Source organism: Adiantum capillus-veneris, chromosome 11 (assembly GCF_014529385.1).
Source record: "Adiantum capillus-veneris isolate H3 chromosome 11, ASM1452938v2, whole genome shotgun sequence".
Taxonomy (NCBI): domain Eukaryota; kingdom Viridiplantae; phylum Streptophyta; class Polypodiopsida; order Polypodiales; family Pteridaceae; genus Adiantum; species Adiantum capillus-veneris.
The window spans coordinates 146,780,903-146,803,111 of NC_140941.1; the positions used below are offsets into that span (position 1 = coordinate 146,780,903).

Here is a 22,209-nt window from a genome sequence, read left to right on the forward strand (position 1 = left end):
TTGTAACAAAGTCTCTCTTGATGGGAGAATCTATAATACAAATGCATTTTGGAGGGGGGACCGGCTCCAAGTAAATCCGATCCTCATCTATTGTCATGTTCTCTTATACTCTCTCTCTTGCAAAAGTATTGTTTATGCCAAGTTAATTACGTACGATGTTTATGTTGCTACCATCAATTAAGTTCACCCTCCATATTCTCAAAGTAATCTCACAAAAATGCTCACTTTAATTCTCTTAATTCCGCTATTCTCAAAGTTCATAGGCCATTTCCATTACACTTTCTCTCTTACTTTGGTCTGGCGTTCTCCTTGACAAGCTTACTTTCTTTCACAGAAAGGGATCTGCCAGGTTGATCAAGTGTTGGATAATGCGGGACAGGTTCTTTGTTTTCCGGTCGCTACTGTACGTTATGATTTGGGAGCTCATTATTGACACTTATGGCAATAAATTCAGCAGCTAGTCGCACATGCTTCTCTAGTGCCTCCATTGTTTTGGGACTCTCGGCTTTCTGAGTGGCATCTCGGTCATATTAGGATGGAATGCATATCGACTGGGTCTGTTTATGTCTTGCTGCAGTCTGATGCATGGATTGTGGCTCATGGAAAGCAACTGTGGTCACTCTCCAGATCTCAATTATGGTGGCAAAAAACACTCTCTCGCATTTGGAAGAATCAGTTACCACTCAAGGAACACATTTTCTTATGGAGATGCATGGTGGATACTCTACCGGTTGGTACTTTGCTGCATGCATGACGCATTGCTTCCGCTCGTTGTGTTGGATGTCATAGGGATGATGAGTCGGTTATGCATTTGCTTTGGGATTGCTGCTACTCCCGAACTTTCATGAGGCAGTCCTCTGCTTTGTACCTTCGTTTCCCAAATGGAATCTTTCATAGACGATTTTGGATTTTTGGAGTTCTGCAACTGCCACAATCTCTGTTTGAGATCTTCTTTAGCTGGGTCAGATTTTGGATTATGTGGACCATATGGCACCAATGCAACTCCTGAATGTTTCATGCATTAGAAATTCATGCTTTAAAAATTGACCCTTTCCCTTTCTTCAAGTTTTCCCTTGGGCAAGCCCTACATTATGCTTATGATGTGGGAGATATCTCTTGAAGCTTACATGATTTTCTTTGAGTGTTCTTAACTTTCAGAGCATCATAACGCCCCACTTATTGTACATTTTTATTGTGGGTTTTCTTCGTTTTGAGGTTTCCCACTTGTAAATAACATCATGATTTACAAAAAAAAAAAGTAGCCACATGGCAACAAATCCTTCATCAGGTAGCCTCTGCCTGAATCCCTCCCCTTTTCTTCTCTCTTTATGTAGAATAAACAATATAGATAAAGACATAGATAGATCTATACTATTATAAAAGGGAGAGGGATCCCCCCCTCCCCCCCATTGACACGTGGCGAAAGCAGATGAATCTGGCTTTGTGCCCTGCGCCTCCCGGCTGCATAGCACATGAGAGAGAGAGAGAGAGAGAGAGAGAGAGAGAGAGGCGGCCTCCGGCTGCGGCTAGATTAGTAGATAAAATATGTGCCCTATGTTCTTTGAAAAATGGGGTATCTCACGAGATGCCCCCATTCTGATCGAAGGCAAAACAAATGCGCAGGAGTCGACGTGGCAAATGTGCGCTGACACCACCAAGTGACAAGCAAGGCAGCGTGGGGGAGCAGGAGGGGCGGCGGAGGGCTGGAAGCCGCCAGGAGCGTGTTTTTTTTTTCTTCAAGTGGATGTTGACGTGACAACAAGTCGTTACGGTTATTGCAGAGGCTTCAGAGCTCTCAATAGCAACATTTTGTTGTGGTTGCGCTGTTTAAAAGTCTGAGAAGTATAGAGTATAGAAGTATAGGTAGATAGAGATGGACTCTTCATCCACGCTTTTAAGGGCAGAGTGAGATGGACAGGAGAAAGGAGGGAAGTATAGCAAGGAGAGTATAGAAGTATAGCTCGATTCTTGGTTGTGATGATAGCAACATTTTGTTGTGGTTGCGCTTCTATAAGTAGATTGGTTTAAGAATCTGAGAAGTATAGAGTATAGGTATAGTTTAGATAGATAGATGGACAGAGTGAGATGGACAGGAGAAAGGAGGGATTGGCCGGCGACGAAAGGAAAGGACCCAAGAGAAGTCTACAGCGCACCTATTCACTCATGAAATAATTCAAATGGGGTGGTGGAGCGGCTGAAGCAATAATAACAACAGATTTAGACGAGGTGGAGGGACACAAAAGATGTATGGGGGATTGGGGACTGCAGGGGCAGTAGCGGTGTGTGGAATAGGGATCACAGAGGCAGACGAAGCCAAAGAAGAGGGAGTTCCCTGGTGATAGTGAAAGACTACTATGTAATAGCATGCAATGAGAATGGGACATGGAACAAGTTGTCATTTTGACATGTTTGTATCTGGAAATGAAAATGCCATTTACTATCACTTTGAGATGGCTACTGCCTGTTGGTGTATCACTTTGTGTTGAAGGTCCTCCTTCATCAGTGCATCACGTGTCTTCTTCAATCCACGTGTATCTTCCTTCCCTGCCTGTTGCTGTATCTTCACCTCTTGTAATTTTGTCTGAAGCTCTAAGACCTTTTCATCCTTCAACATAAAAACTAACTATTGCTTACTCACCTTGAATTTTCTTGAGGTTTCTCATGCGGGCTGCTTGCTAATCGGAGGGGGGATTGGAGGCATAATCATGGCTATGGTTACAGAAAAAGTCTTCTTTTGGGGCATCATCTTGGTGAATAACAAAGGCCAAGGGTGTCTTCTGTACCACCCCCCATAGGTTCTCCTCTCGGGGGCTTCTCAAAAAGCCCAACCCTAATATTTGATGGGACAGGGTATCTTCTATTTATGGAATCTGGACGTGTCTGATGAAGAAAATGCAGATTGGGCCCTTACGAGCTTGCCTGCTGTAGAAGAAGATGCCCATTGAGTAAAAAACCGGCAAGGTTGCGTGCAAGTACGCTCCCTGCTTGTGATAGTACCTGTTGAATTGTAGAAATGTAGATATGCACCTGTACTTATATGTGATTTGAATGTCACTGTTCATACTCGGCAGATGTGGACTTGAAGGTGACAGCTGAAATTTATGTGCAAAAAGAGAAGGGTCGACCTCTCTCTGTCGAGAGAGAAAGAAACACGGCTATATCAATGTCCTATAGCGACCGAAGTTGACCTATAGGATAGATCATATACATCCGTGTTCCTAAAAGTTAAAATTTTAAGGGGTATCATTACAAAGATGATGAAGTTAACTATATCTAAATGGAGTTGTGGTTGCTCCGGGCAGTGGGGTATGCAATGGTTGCTGCCCACTTGCCTTGCTTCATTGTTTCTTTCAGTTTGGCCAATTTTCTTGGTCTGTTGCTGACTTGCAATGGTGTCAACTCATCAGCTATCCATACCTTGATTCCCTAGAGAGACTTTGTTTGTTTCGTCACTGCTACCTTGTCAAACTTATCCATTTAACCTTTGCCTAAGTGCCTTTGACTATGATACCAAGGGGCTATGCAAGGTTTACGAAAGGAACTACCCTGGTTAACCATGCTTTGAGGACATTTGTTTTTAGAATGCATTCATCCTTCATTTCATCTCCCATGTCTTTCCTGCCCCAACATGAGGGGAGTCCGTTGATACCAATTTCATTCTTGAGGCTCTCCACCATTTCCTTCTCTTTCATATTTTTTTTTTTTCCGAGAAAAAGATCCTTCCATTAGTTAAGAAAATTGCTCATAGGGCTACAATCACCTCTACGAGAGAGGGCTACATCTACCACAGGGGAGACTCTCCGAATGAAAAAACAACATATATACAATGAGGGCTAAATCAAGAGATGGGAGGAGGGAAAAGCCACACAGGTGGATGGTAGTGCCATCTGGGCTCACCTCGTACCATGGTGAAGAAAGGCCCAGGGCGCTAGAGTTGTAGGAACGTCTCTTTATGCTCCTGCATACGGTCGGAGCTGCCCTGAAGTCTCTCAAATTGTTCTTTGAGAGAGTGGATCAACTCCAACCAAAAGTCACGAATAGTCTCCGCTGGTGGGATAGGGCGAGCCTCGAAGATGCAGAAGCAATGGGCCCGCCAAATGAACTAGAGTGTCAGGCCACGGACGAGCTCCCATCACACCTCTCTCTCACTGTTGACTGCACCACTCCTGGGGGAAAGCTCTGTAGCAGGGGTCGTGCTAGCAGCTCAAAGGATAGTACAGGGCTCGTGAGGGTGGACCAAGCAAGTGTATTGTCGTGATGTGGAAAGAGCTGGCATCGACTGAAGGACCCAAAGCCAAACTTGCTGTGCCATAGGGCAGTCCCACAGACAATGACGTTGACTCTCCAAAGGATGGTCACAAGCACCACATGGTGCCGAAAGGCCACTATGTACTAGGCAGCTCCCCACTGCTGTAGCTCTGTGTGCAACTAGCCATAGCCACTGGAACAAAGTGACTCGCCGCGTTTGTCTAGAGTCCCACAACCTCGCCCAAAAGCTTGACAAGAACTCAACTGTGAGACCCTCCTCTTGCCAATGAAGTGCTGCAGCAGGACGAGCCTCTCTCCGTGCTGCTAGTATGTGACGCCCCAGTCGAACAGTGTGTATTGAAAGAAAGGGATCCTAGGTTGGTTGGCTGAAGAGAAGGGGTCTCTCCAAAATCACTTTCTAGGATCCCACTGCACTCGTGTGAAAGGGCAACTCTCCCAAGCCCAAAGCCTCCAATGGCCTGTTTCAAGATCTGCTGGGTCAGGATCGATGACAAGTCCTCCCATAGATGCCTACTACTCGAATCCTCTGAAAACAGCACTTTGCAACTTTTGGAGCCTCTACTGAGACTGTGTAGTCGACCCTCGGCCTGGATCTTGAAGAACATGGAGGGTACGGACTCTGAGTAAAGTGCGAACTGCAACGAGGACCTCCAGTCGCGTGAAGGCCCCCATCCATCGAGGAGCTGCTGTCTCTAGAGGAGTGAGCTACTCAGCTGGTAGAGCCTCTGTGATGTCCTGGCACATGCTATGCACCCCTCTCATACCCTGTAGCTGGATGCTCTCTATCTCCTTTGGCAAACCTGAGAACTGAAGCCAGTCGCCTAGAGTGCGTGCTGGACCTCTGCCATGGGACCCCAAGAAACATGAGACCTACTACCAACCAAGTGGCCTCTCTGAGTGCTAACCATGGGGTTCCAAACGAGGGGCTCTCTCAAGCACTCCTTCATGCAAGTGGGCGGGTGCTGCTCCAGGCCACGTCGCAACTGCTCCCAAGAGCGAAGCAAGCTCGCAGCAAATTGACTCCAATCTCCTGCTCAGACCAACTCTGTGCATCTTTGTAAAGATGCATCTGATGGAAGGTCTCCAAGGGCCTCCTGCATGAGGCACTCGAGCTCTAAGCCGCTGAAGCAAAAACACCTTCCAGGGATCCTCCCCTGGAAGCAGTCCTCTGACAACAAACTTCCCAAGAAGGGCTGATCTAGGAGCTCGAAAAGATCCAACAAGATGTAATGTACCACATAGTAGCCAACAACACCTGTTTGGCCACTATAACTTTGCCTGCCAAAGAGAGCCGTGCCGAACTCCAATGTAGCAACTTCCTCTTGATGAACAGGAGGAGGGGAGCAATCTGCTGCTCAGGAGACAAGTCCTGGCCAACCTGACAACCCAAGTAGCGAACTGCAGTCCCTGGGGGAATCCATCTAAAGCCCTCACCGGCGACAAATTAGGTGTAGGAGCACTGCCAACCCAGAAAGCCACTGTCTTCCTCCAGTTGATCAGTGCGCCTGATGCACAATAAAACTTCTCTAGACCTTTCTCACACCTGTGCAGGTTTGCCTCCTGGCCCTCCAAGTACAGAGCTGAGTCGTCGGCAAACTCAGCATCCAGTAGCTCATGGCCCTGAATAGGGAGCGCTAAGCGATGCAGACCAACCTGCTGTGAAACCAAGAATCTGCTCATCGCCTCAACATAGAATAGAAAGAGGAAGGGGGACTAAAGGGCAACCATGTTTGACCGAGTGTGTGAGCATGAACCGGTCCCCTCTATAGAGCTGACACACCTCTGATCCAAGCATTTGAGAAACCCATCCTGCTTAGAGTGCCCTCCAAGAAGTCCTAGTCAACTCTGTCGTAAGCCTTCTCAAAATCGAGAGGAAGAATCACCAGATCCTCACCTCGGAGGCGCACGAGGGCAGATGCCTCCCAAAAAGTGAAGATGCTGTCAAGGATATTGCGCTCCTTGACAAAACCTGTCTCAATCCCATGTATAATGCTCTCTAGAAGTGGCTGACTCCTCAGGCTCGAAGCCTTGGCTAGAATTTTGTAGGCTGAGTTGAGGATGGTGATGGGCCGCCACTGTCGAATCTTGTCCAAGGAGCCTCCCTCCTTAGGAATGAGGTAGATCAAGCCCTCACTCATGCTGTGAGGCATCTCTCTTGTGTGCAAGGTGTACTGAAAAGCGCTACAAAGATCTGAGCCAAGCAAGTCCCAGTACTCCAAGAAAAAACTGGGAGTCAAATGATCCTCACCGGGACAACTGCCTCGGGGAACTGCTCTCAGGGCCTCATGGAGCTCCTCTAGCCGTAGAGGCAGCTCAAGCCTCTGGCGCATCTCCTCAATCACAAGACAAGGCATCTGTCCCCAAACCTACTCTCTGCATGCATCCTGACTGTAAGGTGCAGCCGAAGTGAATGTTGTTAGTGCTCAGGATGAGTGCTCCGAACTGTGCTCAAGGGTTCCTTTTACTTACGGAAGGGAGAGCCTTCCGTTCTTCTTAGAGAGAGAGAGTGCAAGTGTAGTTGATCACAAACAAAGTGAATGCTACTATGAATGAAAGTGTTGAGAATGAAAGAGAGAGAGAAAGATACGACACTAGATGGTTCTCAAACCTCCTCCAAGGGCCCTCCTCTCTATGGCGAGAGAGGTCTATGCTATAGATTGCACAAATCTGGTACAACGGTTTGATGCAATGGTCTTGATGCTATGATGCTAGATGAGGCTAAGTCGATGATGGCGGTGACGACAATGATGACGACCGTGCCGACGACGATGCTATGGCTGAAACTGAAGGGGAATAAAGGTGCGGGCTCATCTGAACGGAATTTGCAACTGCCGGGCTGATCTGGTACGGCTAGCTTCGAGACGAAAGGGCTGAAATCTGAGAGTCAAACGCTGCTGCTGTCCTGCTGGAAACGCTGATGATGATGTGCTGTAAACGCTAATGAGGATTTGCTGAAAACGCAGGTGATGTCTTGCTGAGGAGGAAACACTAGAGTGCCTGCTGCATCATATGCGTGTGCTCTCTTCGGTTCTCCTACCTTCTCCATGTGCCATGCCCATGCCTATATAGGTCTTCAAAGCTGGGTTGATAAGTTCCTTTCAGCCCACGATTTTGATTTATTATCAATAAGTGCAAAAGTCACTTATTCAATTATAAGAGGTGGTTCACATGCTGTTAAAAATGGGTGCTCATGTGGTGGTTTATGCACATGCTGGCTACTAGGTAATCATGCTAATGATCATGGTTGTGCAATCAAAGGACATGCAACTACTCTTAAGTGCCTGGACATGCACGACCTGTGCAGAGGCTCACAAGGGTGCCAGACATTCCTAGGCTAACCTGAACCCTAGACCTGAGAATCAGAGCCGAGATAAAGTGTTCACATGCACATAGGGTCAGATGTGCACGTGACATTCCCTCCTTTTTAAAGTGAGGTACTGGTACCGAGCTGCATGGCTTCCTTGTAGGTTGCCAACAACTCTGGAAATTCTTTGAAAAATTCATCATCGACCCACACTGCCTCATGGGTTCCTCGATCCTTGAACCATAGTTACCCGAAACGTGGAATGGGAATGGCGACGGGCCTCCTTGCGGAACGGGGGAACGGGAATGGGTCCGGACCAGGAACGAGGAACGGGAGGCTTAAGAAACACCCAAATAATGTAATTTTTAGCGTTATGTGTTTGAATACAAGTAATACTAGAGTCTTTGACTCTAATATCCACAAAAACACGATTTGAAGACCATTCAACCTTAGTATGACTTGATTGGGATGTGTGGCGCCGCGGTCATCATCGAGCTCTAGGCGAGGCTCAACCTTAGCCATGGATGAAGTACCTGGTGTCGATGCCTCTGTATCTCCAACTGCCTAAGGAGTCTCTTGCTCCATCTCCCACTGTGTAAAAGAATCTGTCTGTTTACTTGTACTCTTGCAAAGCATTTTCAAGTTTGTGCTGATAAAGACAAGATCATTTGCCTTCTCCACTCCAAGCCGATTCCTCTTCTTGGAAGCAATGTGGCTAAAGGTACTTCACTATTGCTTCAAGCATGAGGTAGTAACTGATTGGCTGAGAATACGGATTGCCAATCTCTAAAGCTCAGGGCCATCATAGCCATAGTCCTCCCACCATAGCACTGAACCTATTTTCCTGCAATCAATCTGAGCATCTAGGCCAAATGACCCCCGCATCTCTCTGTACTGTCTCAACTGATCTCTGACAATGCGTCGGCCATCTCTATCTAGAACCATCTTGTTTAAGATCTCTGTAAATTGGTTTATGACTACTCTATCTGTCTCTTGCCCTGCACCTTGGAACTCTGGATCCACCATGTACATTGCCCCGTGTAAAGGAGAGGCATATTAATTCCACCTTGAGCTGTAAAGCGCATGGATCTCCTCAAATAGCAATGCTTTTGGCTCAAGCTATGCAAACTGCTTGATCATGTGGTCCATTGCCTCATAAACCTTGCCAAGGCAAGGGTCCACGCCATCCAAAACTCGAAGCAAATGAACCACCAGTTTTACCTGTGCGTCTAGACTCTTGAGCTCCTTCCAGAATTCAAGATCCTCTGCCTTCTCCTTGCATAAAATCCGTGCACTTGTCTTTGCATAGGGAAGGTGGTGAACTCATCACTGATGAAGACCTCTCAAACCGCATTTTGACATTCAGACAGACTGCACACAAGAAGAAAGTTGAATGCGAAGCGGGTGTGTGAATACTTTAGAAGCACTTTGCCGCCCGACCTCTTGAGGTACTCGCTCCGAAGCAAGTTGTGATTGTTGATGAAAGTAAGTCTTCACTGCATCAGCAATGAATGGAGCGATCCATTCTAGCTTGCCGATGTCTTTTAGAAGGTTGTTCAAGCAGTGTGCCATGCAAAAGCACACTGTCACATGCGAATAGTGGCCCTCTACAATAGCTGATGCTGCCCTGTTTGATGCTTCCCCATCTGTGACAAAGGCCACCACGTGTTGCTCACCGATCGTTTCTATGGCCGCTGTCAACTCTGCAGAGAGGACATTGGCGGACTTGCCACTCTCGGTGGCATCATGAGAGTGCACAAAGTACATCTCTCCACTCGAGTATGCGACAAGGCCATGGATAGATCTCTTCCTTGTATCGCTCCACACGTCGGCAATGAGGGAAACGCCATGTTTTGCCCAAAGCATAAACGAAGACAAACTCAAAACATTGGAAGCGGTTGAGGAGCGAGCAAAGAAAGAGAAAACCAAGGCTGGACATGTTCCTGATTTCATGGAGACACCTAAGGGTTATAAAGATCCCAACGTGGGGCTAAGTACAAGACCAAGAAGCGCTCATTTTATTTGACAGCAGCAGAGCCGAGGCCAACTTTATGTCACTAGAGATTGCAGATTGTTTAGGAATCAAGCCTCAAGCACAGGGCTAGTGTTGGAGCTACCAGATTGGCAAAAGTCTTTTGAGGTTTACTGTGATGTTTGCGGAAGCAATCTGGGAGCTAGCGCACGAGAGCAAGATGTCGTCTAAGCCGGAGAGGGTTGCTTGCACAGCTATATGAAAAGCAGCTCTTAGCAATCATACATGGTTTGACTCAATGGAGGCATTACTTGCTCGGTCCAAATTGTACAATGTGTCCGGATCATCGTAGTTTGATATACTTCTTGTCCTAGAACAGCCTTTCAGAGTAAAATATGAGATGGGCAAATATTCTTTCACAGTTCCATTTCCAGATAGTATATTTGAAGGGAAAGAAGAATGTAGTAGTAGATACATTGTCTCGCAAGCCATAGATAGTTGCTGTCACTTTAGTACATCATTGAGACTTTGATGACATGGGGGAGTAGTATGCTACATACTCGAATTTTTGGCGAGATCTTCAACAGGGTACAAAGTGGGGAGACAATTCTCTTAAAGAAGGGTTTTTGTTGCAAAAGACTATGTTGTGTGTTACTCGTAGTCTGAGGTAGAAGGTGTTGACGAAGTGTCAGAATCCTCCTTTTGTTGGGTGCAAAGGCATTGAGGCTACACTTAAGGGTGTTGAAAGATACTTCTATTGGCCACAACTCAAGAAGGATGCAGACGAGTTTGTGTGTACTTGTATGGGATGCTTGGAGACAAAGTAGAATCAGCAAAGCTCCCTCTCTGTACAATCCAACTTACACGTACAACTGATGAAGAGCTGTTGAAATGGATTGCTGGAATTGAATCCTTTTCTTGCTGCACTATTACCATTTAACCGTTGCCTCATGATGATGCTAGCCCATCCTCTACTCTCTCCCCCTTTGATGCCTCATTGCCTGGTCCATCTCTCTCTTTAGCACAAACAACCCCACTACAAGGGGCTGTTCACATTATGATGCGTGTACCGGCATGGGTGGACTGGTTTTTAATTCTCGCTGCGTTGGAATAAGTATCTTATTGCATCCCCACAAAAACGACGATATGGGCGTCTGATATAGGCATCGATATTATAGTATATGGATGCCCATATCGATTATGGTAAAGACTTTGCATAACCATAATTATCAACTCGCATGTCAATGCCTGTAGGTGAAAATTTTTGGGGCTGGTAGGGACTTTTGGCACGTTGATACTAGCAAATTCGAGGTGTATCCAGCATGACAACCATGACAACTGTTGTTGGGGTGTCCATGGTAGCTTCTTCATCGACTTGGTCTCACCATTTATATCCACTATGAGGTGCAAAGAGGGTGTTAAAATTTGGAGCATCTCAATTGAATAGCCCAATAAGATCCCATTATTTATTTTGGCTTTAGGTATTTTTTCTACTTATTTGTCAAAGTATGACTTTTTCTATATAGAATTTGAGCGCAGAAGTTTGTACTTGAGAGTAAACTAAAAGACTTCTATGTTTGATATATGTGTGGTAGCAAGGTTGGTGGGATTGTTTAATCGTCCAGTGCTACAATTCTGGAAGCATGTATATCTTTGATTTCCATCATAGAGTACATGTGATATCAAGAGATATGAGCATGTGTCATTGGCATGCAAGTGAGGTCACTTACAGTATTTCAAGGGTGGGGTATGTCACCAAGAGGTGTATTTTTCTTGTTGCCTTCTCTAAATATGTATTACATATTTTTATTTAGTTTATTTTACTTGTTTTCCCCAGAACCCTTGAAAAGGCAATGAATTCTGATAAGTATGGAAGCTTGTGTGCGCCTAAATGGAGTCATTGACAACTTCATAAGTTGGGAGGGGTTAGGAAACTGAACCATAAGGGGCATAGTGGAAATATGTTAGTAGGAGAGCCACTTGCTTGACTTCTATTCCAGAAGCTCATTCCCAGCTTGGGGGTGCCCAAAAAGAGACAGAGGGCTGAGTTTTTCATTTGTGAGTGGATTTTTAGGTTGACCGCTTTAATGGAAAGCTTGCCTTCTCCCTTGTCTAATTAGCCCAATGATTCTGCTCTCGTGCATCTCTCTCCCCCTTACACATGAGATAGAGACTGTAAGATACACGGGTACACCTCAAGAGAGAAGCGGATATGTCAGATCTGTCAGCAAGAGCATGAGATAGAGGAGCATTACATATGCTGTTACACTGCTTATTATGAGATCCAAGGATGATTTCACTGTCTCTTTAAAGAGGGGTTTGGACCACTTTCTCGAATCATGGACTACACGGACTAGAGATGCATGGGGCTCTTTCTTCTAGAGATATGCCCGTTTACAGAGACTCTTTTAGGAGCAAAAAGTCGACACAAAGTGCTAGCCTAGAGAGAGCTTTGGGATTCTTCATGAGCACCACTTAGGATTGTGCTAAGTGGAAGAACCATACACCCCCTCGACAAGGTATATTGCTTGATTGAGTACCCAAGCTTGGTCGTGTCGTTCGAGACGCCCAAGGCCTCAGAGATCTATGCATAGGTGGCGTGTACACATGAGGACACATGGTATCGTCGCTCGAGACAAGGTGATACCTCCCCGGATTTTCACCATGGAGGAGGCTAATTGTCACGTGACACATCCCAACCCTATGTGTCCGTGGACAAGCTACACCACAGCAGGGTTCAGTCAGTCCAGTCAATTTAGATTAGCAGTGATCTGACACTTTTGTGAGTCTATTCGTAGACCGTGCATGCCCAGTCACTTATCATAGATGCATATCCTTCGGTTGCACACAGCATGATCATCGGAATTCCCATCAGAATCCATTAGCATCAGTTAGGGGAATTTTCCAGTGCATTTAGCCTATTTTCCTATTTTTGGTTATTTTCACTTATTATTTTTAAGTGACTTTCCAACAAAAGTAGGTAGGGCAATTTTGCTAAGTTTGTATATAGGCAAACTAGAGATAGCACTATTTGAAGAGGCAAGAGGAGCTTCCCGCTCAACAGGCAACTTCTCAGCAGTACCCCCCTCAGCACCATCGCCTTGTCTCTAGCAGACTTGGCGTTTCCTCCATAGCAAGCCATCTCCATCCCCCCCAGTTCCCTGGCGTTTCCTTATCCAACCACCATCGCCAGAAAGCATCAAAGCCTAGCGTTTTTATCCTGACCACCATCAGCGTTTTCAGCCATTTTACTAACGCTAGCATCAGCAGCAGGTTCAACGTTTTTCTTCATTGAATTCAGCAGAGCAGACATCAGCCTTTGTAGCGTTTTCATCAGCAGATGCATATCAGCCCTAGCGTTTCCTGTTTCCAGCCATTCGGCAGCAGAAGGTTAGCAAATCACTAACGCTAGGACAATAGGTCAGCGTTTTTGGTTTTCAGCCTAAAAACGCAGATTTTCAGCATATGGAACAGTAGCAGATCAGCCCCCAGTCGGTTGCAGAAGTCCCTCCAACTTTAGCCCAAGAAAACGCAGCCAAAACAGTCATTTTCAGCCACCAAAACAGTCCCGAAATTCAGCGATTAGAAGATCTCAGATTTCAGCCATCAAGTCGTCGTCGTCATCACCGTCGTCGTCATCGGCATAGTCCCATTGCATCAGTCCATTGACGCCGTTCGGGAAGCATGCCCCAAGATAGTTGGTATGATGAGGAATGTTGGGACACTAGAGCTAGACTTCAAAGGGAGGTGCTTTTGGGGGACATCACTCACAGGCAGTCACAGATTGACTTCCGACGCCTAGTGCGGCGGAAGAAGAGGGCATTTTTGGCTCGCCTAGAGAAGGATCTATACCAGCTATTCTTGAGTTAGGACTCACGTGAGGCATGGAGGCTCTTTCATGAGCACTCCATCCCCCTTGCCATCACTTCTACAGAGGCCTGGGGCCAGTATGCATCATCTCTATACAAAGTTCCTGAGCAGCCCCCCCTTCCCGACCCCCCCCCCCCCCCCCCGATCCATGCCCACACACATGTGCTTTTTTCACCGTTGAGATGGTGAGGAAGGCCATTGACAGGATGAGGACTGGGAGAGCATATGATCATGATGGCTTAGTGGCCGAGCATTTCACGCATGCCAGAGATTTACTAGCAGAGCTTCTAGCAGTTATGTTTAACCGTGCCATGTGTGAGGGCTTGCTTGATACTTGGAGCCTATCTACTATTGTACCTTCTTCAAGTTGGGAGACCCTATGGAACCTGGGAACTATCGCACTATCATGATTGGACACACATTGGCACAGTTGTACGCATCTATTCTTGAGCAGCAGATGAGTAGATGGGCAGAGAGGAAGGGGATACGCGCAGCCGGGTAGGCAGGTTTCAAGAGGGTTTTTTTTACTCTTGACCATATCTTGACACTCAAAGCCATCATTGAGGAGGGCAGATCGCGTGGGAGACGGATCTATTGTAGCTTTGTGGATTTCCGCAAAGCATTTGACACAGTGCGCAGAGCTAGATTGATGCGCAGATTACAACAGATGGGAGTACCCACAGAGCTCATTTGGGGGGTCATGGCATTATATAGGTCAATAGTGGGGCATGTACGCACCCCAGAGGGTCTATCCACACCGGTTTACTCCACTATTGGGGTGAAGCAGGGCTGCCCGCTCTCTCCTACTCTATTTGGTATGTATGTAGATGAGGTTTCTGACTACATTGAGAGAGATGGTGATAGAGGTGCACAACTAGCAGGGACATGGATTCCACTATTGCTATATGCTGATGATATTGTGTTGATCTCCGACTCTCCGGAGGGGATGCAACGTCACTTGGATGCTTTGCATAGGTTTGCCCAGGAAAGTGGTTTGTCCGTCAACCTTGGTAAAACCAAGGTCATGGTATTTAATACCACCCCACAGTGGATCAAAAGGTCAGCGCGCCCGCCTTCACATACGGCCAGGAGAAGGTGGAGTATACAGATGCTTACACTTACCTTGGAGTGGTTTTTAGTGGGCCAGCATTTTCATTGAGGAGGGCAGCAGAGACTAGATTGACCAGAACCCATGCAGCATTGGGTAGATTGGAAAGGATGTGTTCACAGGTTCAGTTTCAGGAGCCTCGGACGAAGCTCTGGCTCTTTGACACTTTGGTGGCTTCTGCATTGCTTTATGGAGCTGAGATTTGGGGACCTTCAGTGGATCATCACGGGAGGACAGGCCGCAGTGATGGATGGGGGGACATGGAGAAGCCTCTGGTCTCTATGATCTCGCGGCTCATTAGAGCCAAGGCTTCAGTACCACGTGCTATTGTACGAGCAGAGCTAGCTGCCCCCCCATTGGTGGTTGAGGCGCTCACCAGATCTGTCTCCTTCATGCACCGCATGTGGGAACTTCCCAGAGATAGATATGCACTCCTTGCACTTGAGTCCTCTCGACAGTTAGCCATGCATGGAGATACAGCATGCTGGTATGGGGAGATGACATCATGGTTTCAGGCGCATGGGTTCAACATAGACAGATTGCCTCCCTTCCAGTACTCTCTGGATGTGCCCTCTCTGACTCTTACACAGTCCGAGATCACCATGCTCATTCGCCAGGACTTGACTCAACTAGACACCAAGAGGACACGGATATAGCCAGCACAGGAGCTGGGCACGAAGATGGATTTCTACAGAGAGCATCTTCTCCAGCTTACGGAGGATGGTTTTGTGACGAGGCCCAGATATATGGACACCCACTTGTCTCATGAGATACGATGTGCTATTGGCCAGATACACACATCTTCACACCAGCTGCGGATCGAGACTGGGAGATACAGTGGAGTACCAGCAGAGGCCAGAACATGCCCCCTGTGTGACATCGAGCCTGAGACAGAGTTGCACTACACATGCCACTGCCCCGTCTACTACGAGATACGAGGCTGCTTCCATTGCTTGTTCAGAGAGGGCTTTGGACCATTCCCTAGAGTCATGCGGTACGAGGATCAGAGATGCCTGGGTTTGGTTTTGCTCGAGCTGCGCAGACACAGAGAGAGCCTGATGAGAGGAGAGGCTAGCCAGTCTCAGAGACAGATCACAGACTTCTTTAGAGCTGCCACTGGACACCCGGAGGAATTACTACCACAGCAGAGCTCGTCCCTTTACACCAGAGGCATACTGATCGACCGAGCGACTGAGCTGGGGAGATCCAGACGCCCACGACTACGGAGGACTACACAGGATCAACGGAGGCTGCATCAGAGGATTCGGGTGACTTTGGCTCGACATGCACGACGCTCGGTCAGACTACTAACCATGGAGGAGATTGATGAGATCCGCCAGCGACCAATGTTGGATCTCCTGTGATCTAGCTATCCCAGCTAGCTGTTTAGTTGCTTAGTCCACACCTAGCGGTTTAGGATTCCATAGTATTTTATTTTTTCATTCTGTCATTCTGTCATCTTGTTACTCTGACTTTGTTTCAGATCCACCACATTGTAACTTTCTGGTCTCATAGATCACTTTGGCATTTTGAAGACGTTAATATAACATTTTATTTCATTTCTCTCTCTCTCTCTCTCTCTCTCTCTCTCTCTCTCTCTCTCTTTGTGTACGGAGTGGAGATATGGGGCCCCTCAGTTGATCATCATAGCAGAGCTGACAGTACTGATGGATAGAGATGTATGGAGAAGCCCTTGGTGTCTATGATTTCTCGGATGATTAGGGCCAAGGCCTCAGTACCACATGACATTGTTAGGGTGGAGCTCGCTGCTCCTCCATTGGTAGTGGAGGCACTCACTCAATCAATTTCATTTATGCATAGCACTTGGGCTCTCCCTAGAGAAAAATATGCTCGATTAGCACTAGAGTCTTTGCAACAGCTGGCATTGCAGGGAGATAGATCATGTTGATATGCAGAGATGGCATCTTGTTTCAGTTACTTGGATTTAGTATGGATCGGCTACCCCCATTTCAGTACTCTCTGGATGCACCCTCCATCTCCCTCACTAGGGCAGAGATTACCAGGCTCATCAGACAGGACTTGATTCAGCTCGATATGAAGAGGACATGGATACAACCTACACATGAGTTAGGTACGAAGATGACTTTCTATAAAGAGCATCTTCTCCAACTCACGGAGGATGGTTTTGTGATGAGACCAGGATACATGGACACTCATCTATCACACGGAATACAATGTGCTATTGGTCAGATACGCACATCCTCACATCAGCTAGAGATCGAGACAGGCAGATTTAGAGGAGTACCCGCTGAGTCCAGGATTTGTCAGGTGTGCCAAGATAGAGCCAGAGACAGAGCTACATTACATATGTCACTGCCCAATATACTATGAGATGCGAGGCCGCTTTCACTGTCTATTCAGAGAGGGTTTTGGACCACTTTCTAGAGTCATGAGATACCAGGATCAAAGATGCCTCGGATTATACTTACTGGAGATTCGCAAACACAGAGATGACCTCTTGAAGAGGGGCACAATGAGAGAGATCTAGCAACACCGGAAGATTACAGATTTCTTTCAGTCGCAGACAAAGGAGTCCGAGCAGCCCCAACAACAAAACAACACCAGAGGCATACTACTTGATCGGGCGATAGAGTTGGGGCGGTCCCGTCGGCCACGAATGAGGGGGCCCTCTCGACCTCGACGCAGACTGAGATAGAGGATCCATACATACTGGCGCAACATAGGAGCCATCCCGATAGAGCGCCTACCTTGGAGGACATTGAATCTCTATAGCCTTTTGGATACTGATGTATATGTATATGATGCCTCGACTATCAGAGAGCTCCATTGTATTAGCTCACCCTTTGTATTCCCCTTTGTATCAGCTTTCACCCCAGCCCCCTACCCACTATTTTCTTTTCAGTTCTTTGTACTTTTTGTACCCAGACCTGGTATTAGATTCACCACATGTAACCTTGGTATTAGATTCACCACATGTAACCTTTTGGTCTCATAGGTCATTTTGGCCTTTTGAAGACGTTAATATTACATTTCATTTCATTTACATTTCTCTCTATCCACCGCTCCCTTCTACATGTCATCGCCAACTTCACCCATGGCAAGCAAAATCAAGTATATGCTTCACTCCATCGTATCTCCAACATCGAATCAGAAATGAAGACATGGAGAAAAGAGATGGAGGAGCACAAAGATAATTTCTTTGGGAGAAAGAAGAGAAGGAGAGGTGTGGAAAGAGGAGAAGAAACAACTCGTCAACAAAATTGCCACACTAGAGAGTAACATGTCGGAACTCCACAAAGAGATGATCAAAGAATGAACTTGAAGAGGGGGAATTTTAGCCATCTTTGCGGGAGGAAATCGACAACATAAAGGAGCAACTAAAAACCCGAACGAACGAACGAAGAAAAGCAAAATAAAACGTCTTCATGGGAAGAAGTGGCTACGAAGACACAACAGAAGGTAGATGCGGCAAAGAAATGGATTGAGGCGGCCAAGAAATGGAAAAGTACAGCATCAAAACCTACATCCACTCTCATAAACATGACCTTGGAAGAGGAACAAAAACGGAGGACGAGAGCCATGCGTGTCAAATTATTTGTTCTCAGAGACCAAGATAATATAGAAGTGGAAGTGAAAGAGCTCTTGAAAATGATGGGGATCATGTCTCCGGCACATACAAAAGCTTGGAGAGTGGGAAAGAAGAGCACAAAAAGAGATAGAGGACAGGGTCTGGCGGAGTAGCAATGCTATACAAGGAGAAGCTACAACCAATAACGCACATTGTATGCAAAGATGCTCATGATCGGACTGGCATATATCTCTACATTGCTATGTGCTGTTTGCCCCCCCAGTACATCAGTCCATGCCGGGCCTACAGGGCAGTGACCTTTCTGTCATAGTCACAAGGGACGCATTTCGGGATGGGGAACGGGGAACAGGGGACGGGGCTCAAATGGATTTTTAGTGTAAAAAAGTGGGTGGGACGGCAAGTGGGGACGGAAAAGTGGGGACAGGAAGCCCAAAAAAGGGCGTCCCCTGTTACTATGCTTTCTGTGTCCTAGACAAAGACATATGGGAGTTTTCCAAGGATGGTGACATCATCCTCCTAGGGGACTTCAATGCTTGGACGGGCAATGCTCAAATAGTCTTCTATGACACTTTAGAGAGGATGCTTAGAGAGCTGGATGTAGGAGATTTGGGCTTGACGGACATTCACATGATAAAGACTGGACAATGTATGGGAGACATCTCACGGAGATGGTGATGCTTTCAACACAGGCATGGGGCCAGCACACTGGACTATGTCATGGCACAACCGAGCTTCATCTCCCGCATTCAGGATTTCATAGTAGGACCCAAACCTGTGGGTGTAGCAGTGGATCATGCTCTCTTGACACTTTCCGTCTCCTTTCACTACAATACAGCCTAGCTGTTAGGAGGGAGGACACATACCCGCTATACGTTTACACCAGAGACTGACTGTTTATATAGAGGAGATCTATAGTCGTCTATGTACATTAGCTAGGCTAGGACTCTCAGTAGAGATCCCCACTTTACTGATTGAGACATTGCATGATGCAACAACAGAGGCATACCCACACACACAGCCTAATCAGAGACACCGTTCTGGAAGCATGTCTCAGAATAGTTGGTATGACAAGGAGTGTAGAGAGACCTCAGACAAGAGCATAGCTTCAGGGGGATCTTCTCCTAGCGGTCCTCGATCACCAACAGTCTTGGGCGGATAGACTTCCGACGACTTGTGTAACGAAAGTAGCGAGCATTCCTAGCTTCGATGGAGCGAGACTTATACCAGTTGTTCTTGAGTAGACACTAAGGAGACGCATGGTGTTTCTTTCATGAGCACTCCTCTCCCCCAATGATTACTTCTCCTATGTAAACCTTGGTAAAACCAAGGTTATGATGTTTAACACCACACCGTAGTGGATCACGAGATCAGCACCTACATCTACTTATGGTTAGGAGATTGTGGAGTACAAAGATGCATACACTTATTTTGGGGTAGTCTTCACTAGGCTAAGATTTTCTTTGAAGAGAGCAGCAGAGACTAGGCTGACCAGAGCGTATACGGCCTTGGGAGGATTGGAGAGGATGTGTTCGCAGGTTTATTTCTCAAGAACCCTGAACAAAGCTCTGGCTCTTTGATACCTTGGTAGCTTCAGCTATGCTCTATGGGGTTTGGGGACCCTCTATGAGTCAGGATGGGTGGAGAGGCCCTATGATCTCTCGGTTGATTAGAGCCAAGGCCTCCGTGCCACACGAGATCATTAGAGAGGAGTTAGCAACCCCCCCCTATGGAGATAGAGGGCTTACCAGATCGGTCTCCTTTATGCACAACCTATGGGACACTACCAGAGACAGATATGCCAGATTGGCCCTTGCGCCCTCCAAATAGTTAGCTTTTCAAGGGGACACATCATGCTGGTATGCACAAATGTCATCATGGTTCCATATACATGCCTTTAGGCATGGACAGCTTGCCTCCCTTCCAGTACTCCCTTGATGCACCATTGCTGTCTCTTACACCGATGGAGATTACTAGACTCATTCGCCAACACCCGACCCAGTTGAACACCAGGAGGACATGGATAGAGCCGACATAAGAGTTGGGCACAAAGATGGATTTCTACAAAGAGCATCTTCTCCAACGCATAGGGGATGGTTTTGTGATTCGACTTAGCTTTATGGATACACATCTAGTGCAAGGCCCAAAGTGCATTACAGTGTTCAGCCAACCAAGAGTCTTTCACAAGGGAAGCATGGATATGTCGGGCAGAAATGGCATTCTTAGGAGTGTCCCATAGAGTCCAATCCTGCATACGACAACCACCTCTCAGCGGTGGAACAAGGAGGAAAGCAGCCAGCATATGCTGAAGCAGGCTCCAAATTTGACGATAATGCATGCCCAAACCAAAGCGTGCCACTGCTTGAGAAAAAGTAAGTAAATTCCCAGATGAATCCACCACATCATCCACTGTGCATATACCACGACCAGAGAGGAAGTAGGCTTGCCGAGGTGATTGATTAACCAGGGTAAGAGAGAACACCTTACTCCAGTGAATGCTTTCCAAACGCAACGAATTCCCATTTTTGTTTGCTGCCTACCATGCCAGAAGAGATGATCCGTAACCACTTAAGCAGAGAGCAAGCTAGAGGTGAATAAGCGACCAGGAACATAGCCATCCATCTTGCCAAACACAATCTCCCAAAGGGAAGTTTTCCAACGACCAAAAGCGGGAGTGGTAACGTGCCGACATAGATCAGCAACCATAACTGTCTACGGCTGAGATTGCCGCACAAGAGTAGGCAATAACATTGCCTTCCTCGCCAATGCATGTCGTCGAAGGTCCAAAATATTCAGTCCCCCAATACGCTTCAAAGTGCAAAGCTTCTCCATTGCTAAAAAACAGAGGCCTTTCTTATGAGAACTAGTGCGCCACAAGTGAGATATGATATTAGACATAAGCAATGAGAGACGGGAGCGAGGCCAGTGCAACAAAGGCAAGTAAAATTGAACATATGCCATCATGATACTTTGCACAATACGAAGTCGAACATGTAGCGGCCATGTAGACAGTTTCCAATAGTGAAATTTGACATTCAAGCATTGCACGACCCAATCAATTTGCTGTGTATTAGTTACTTGCCAACCGATAGGGTATCCTAAATGCCTGACCACCACATGCGGATCAAGAATCTCGCCAGGCCACACAGGCTGAAACCGGCCCGTAGGGCGGTAGGCGTTGGCTTTCACCCGAAATTCTTTACTTTATACACACACACAGAGCACTTTGTAAAGAGAACCTGTAATGGGAATTAACACTTCAACTCACACACGGCTCGGAAGCTAGAATGCTCCGAGCAGACGCCGACAACCTGTTTGTCCTGTGAAGAGGAACCCTCTTCCATAATTCCCTTCCCCTTGTCGGCCATAGTGTAATCCCCGTGTTCTTGCACTGTGTGTCTTTACCCTGAACAATCCAGGCTCACTCTTTGAGGAAAAAGTGATTGATATCCCGGCAATGGAACCATGTAACCGGCCCGTAGGGCGGTAGGCGTTGGCTTTCACCCGAAATTCTTTACTTTATACACACACACAGAGCACTTTGCAAAGAGAACCTGTAATGGGAATTAACACTTCAACTCACACACGGCTCGGAAGCTAGAATGCTCCGAGCAGACGCCGACAACCTGTTTGTCCTGTGAAGAGGAACCCTCTTCCATAATTCCCTTCCCCTTGTCGGCCATAGTGTAATCCCCGTGTTCTTGCACTGTGTGTCTGTACATAGAGGGAAAGAAAGCACTCCATAGCTCTTAACCTGTGACAGGTTCTCAATGAAGCATCCCCCCAGCATAAATCGAGCGCCCTCTCTTCTACCCTTGACCTGTAATGCATCTGTGAACAAATAGATGCAAAAAGGAGAAGATTTCCATGGCTGCCAAAACCTGCGTATCGCTGAAAACGCAGCAAAACAGCCCTGTAAACACGCATCTGATGCCTTCCAATGCTGAAAATGAGCTCCTTGGACCTAGGCAAAGTCATGGGAAGCTCAAAAATGGAGAGAAATGGCTGAAAATCCAAGTTAACAGCCTCCAAAACTGCTCTCCAAAGTCAGTTACGAGTTCTCTTCTCCCAAACTTGGTAAATTGACCAAAAAGTGCCACTTGGCACTCATGCATGCA

The 22,209-nt window shown here is 46.8% G+C and overlaps 1 protein-coding gene across 8 annotated transcripts in view; it reads left to right on the forward strand.

The window, feature by feature from the left end:
- LOC147448180 (plasma membrane ATPase-like) overlaps window positions 1-22,209 on the forward strand; it is a 167,821-nt gene that overhangs the window by 46,321 nt on the left and 99,291 nt on the right. Inside the window, exon 1 of one of the 8 annotated variants that reach the window (XM_086524041.1) lies at window positions 1,566-2,531. The exons of 5 other annotated variants lie outside the window; for them this stretch is intronic. The gene's annotated coding sequence lies outside the window, so the exon portion shown is untranslated. Of the gene's footprint in view, window positions 1-1,565; window positions 2,532-2,672; window positions 2,973-22,209 lie in introns of those variants that run through there. 2 more of the 8 variants (XM_086524042.1, XM_086524044.1) reach the window with 2 other exon arrangements.